This window comes from Mandrillus leucophaeus, unplaced genomic scaffold (genome assembly GCF_000951045.1).
Source record: "Mandrillus leucophaeus isolate KB7577 unplaced genomic scaffold, Mleu.le_1.0 Scaffold49, whole genome shotgun sequence".
Lineage (NCBI taxonomy): Eukaryota > Metazoa > Chordata > Mammalia > Primates > Cercopithecidae > Mandrillus > Mandrillus leucophaeus.
Window position 1 is genome coordinate 3158784 of NW_012105253.1, and position 2818 is coordinate 3161601.

A 2818-nucleotide genomic window follows, 5' to 3' on the forward strand; every position below is an offset into this window, starting at 1 on the left:
CACGGGGGTGCGCACCTGTGGTCCCAGCAGGCACGGGGGTGCGCACCTGTGGTCCCAGCAGGCACGGGGGTGCGCACCTGTGGTCCCAGCAGGCATGGGGGTGTGCACCTGTGGTCCCAGCTACTCAGGAGGCTGGCGTGGGAGGAAACTTCGCATCCAGGAGTTAGAGTCCAGCCTGGGCAACACAGCAAGACTCCATTCTCTAAAAACAAAGTTCACAGGACAGGAGTGGGTGTGGAGATTGTTTGGCAAGAGGAAAAGAGTTCTGGAAATTAGTTGCACGACAATGTGACTTTATTAAAACAACAAGGAGATATAACCTCATGCCTGTTAAGATGGCTATTATCAAAAAGACAAGAGATAATATGTGTTGGCAAGGATATGGGCAAAAGAGAACCTTTGTACACTGTTGGTAGAAGCCATTATGGAAAACATTATGGAGATTGCTCCACAAATTAATAATAGAACTGCCATATAATCCAGCAAGCCCATTTCTGGGTATATATCTGAAAGAAATGAAATCAGTATGTCAAAAAGGCATCTGCACTCCCATGTTCATTGGCAGCATTATTCACAATAGCCAAGACACGGAAACAACCTAAGTGTCCATTGGTAGATGAATGGATACATTGTGATATATATACATATACACATGTACACATGTACATATAGAGACACGACAGACTATTATTCAGTCACAAAAAGAAAATCTTGCTATTTGCAATGACATTATTCATAATAGCCAAGAATAAACCTTGAGGGCATGATGCTAAGTGAAATATGTCAGACAGAGAAAGACAAATACTATATAATCTTACTTATATGTCAAATTTTAAAAAGATGAACTCACAGAAAGAGTAAAATAGTGGCTGCAGGGGCTAAGAGGTAGGGGATATGGGGAGATGTTGGTCAAAGGATAAAAACTTTGTCATAAGATGAGTAAGTTCTGGAGATTTAATGTAGCATAGTGACATTATTTGATAATAATGTATACTTGAAATTTGCTAAGAGACTAGATCTCAAGCATTCTCATCACAGAGACACACACACCTGGTAACTAGGTAAGGCAATAGATGTGTCAACTAACTTGATTGTGGTAATTATTTCACAATATAGACATATATAACATAATCACTTTGTACACCTTAGTTTTATACAATTGTATTTGTCAATTATACCTCATAAAGCTAGGGGAAAAAAGAATATGGTGAAAGAAAGATTAATAACCATAAAAAGTCTTCATTAAGAGCTACTTCTTATTGTAACTTTTTTTCTTTTTTTTTTTTTTTTTTTTGAGATGGAGTTGCGCTCTTGTCACCCAGGCTGGAGTGCAGTGGTGCGATCTCGGCTCACTGCAACCTTCGCCTCCTGGGTTCAAGCCATTCTCCGGCCTCAGCCTCCCAAGTAGCTGAGATTACAGGCACCCACAACCATCCCCAGCTAATTATTGTATTTTTAGTAGAGACAGGGTTTCGCCATGTTGACCAGGCTGGTCTCGAACTCCCGACCTCAGATGATCCACCTGCCTCCGCCTTCCAAAGTGCTGGGATTACGGGTGTGAGCCGCTGCTCCTGGCCTAACTTCTTCATTTTTTTAAGACAAGGTTTTTCTCTGTTTACCCAGGCTAGAGTGCAGTGATGCCATCATAGCTCATTGTAGCCTCAAATTCCTAGGCTCAAGCAGTCCTCCTACCTGGGCTTCCCAAAGTGCTGGGAATTACAGTTGTGAACCACCGCGCCTGACCTATAACTCCTCAGGTTACTTGATAGCCTTATGCAGTTTCACAACATGCGCTAAACACAAATGAAGGGCAGATAAAAACATTATATTTAAAAACCCAATGTGAATGTACTTTACACCACTGAACTGTATACTTAAAAATGGCTAAGATGGGCCGGGCTCATGCCTGTAATCCCAGCACTTTGGGAATCCAAGGCGGGCGGATCACCTGAGGTCAGGAGTTCAAGACCAGCCTGGTCAATATGGTGAAACCCTGTCTCTACTAAAAACACAAACATTAGCCAGGCGTGGTGTCACGTGCCTATAGCCCCAGCTACTCGGGAGGCTGAGGCAGAAGAATCACTTGAACCCAGGAGGCAGAGGTTGCAGCAAGCCAAGATCATGCCACTGCACTCCAGCCTGGGCAACACACCAAGACTCTGTCTCTCACAAAAAAAAAAAAAAAAAAAAAAAAAGGCTAAGATGGGATTCTGGAAGAAATAAGAGTGTGATGTGAGTGTGCAGAGGCAAAAGAAATCAAGGAATTATGCAACCATGAAGCCAATGCTTAGTCTCAGACATCAGAGGCTTAAAGAAAGGGATCGATTAAAACCTAAAAAGGAAGAAAAGAAAGAATCCAACATACTAAAGGAAAGAGAAGTTCCTCAACACCCTTCCTGCTTATTTTTCCAATATAATACACAGCTGGGCCACCTGACCACATCCTTGTTGACACCAACTTTATCAACTTTTCCATTAAAGCCAAATCAGACTCAGTGCAGTCAATGATGAACTGTCTGTAGGCCAAGTGTATCCCTTATATAACTGATTGTGTAATGGCTGAAATTGAGAAATTGGGGCAGAAGTATTGAGTGGCTGTAAGAGATCTCCACGGATCCAAGGTTTGAATGATTACCATGCACACACAAAGGAACCGATGCAGATGACTGCTTAGTACAGAGAGAAACTCAGCACAAATGTTGACCAGGACCTTAAAAGAAGAATCTCCAAGATTCCAGGAGTTCCTATCATGTACATTTCTAACCATAGATACAACATCCAATGAATGCTAGATGATTATGGAGTCCCTGGGTTCTAA

At 42.3% G+C, this 2818-nt stretch overlaps 1 pseudogene; it reads left to right on the forward strand.

Moving 5' to 3' along the window:
• The window catches only part of LOC105550554, a 24363-nt pseudogene extending 21545 nt beyond the window's left edge, over positions 1 to 2818 (forward strand).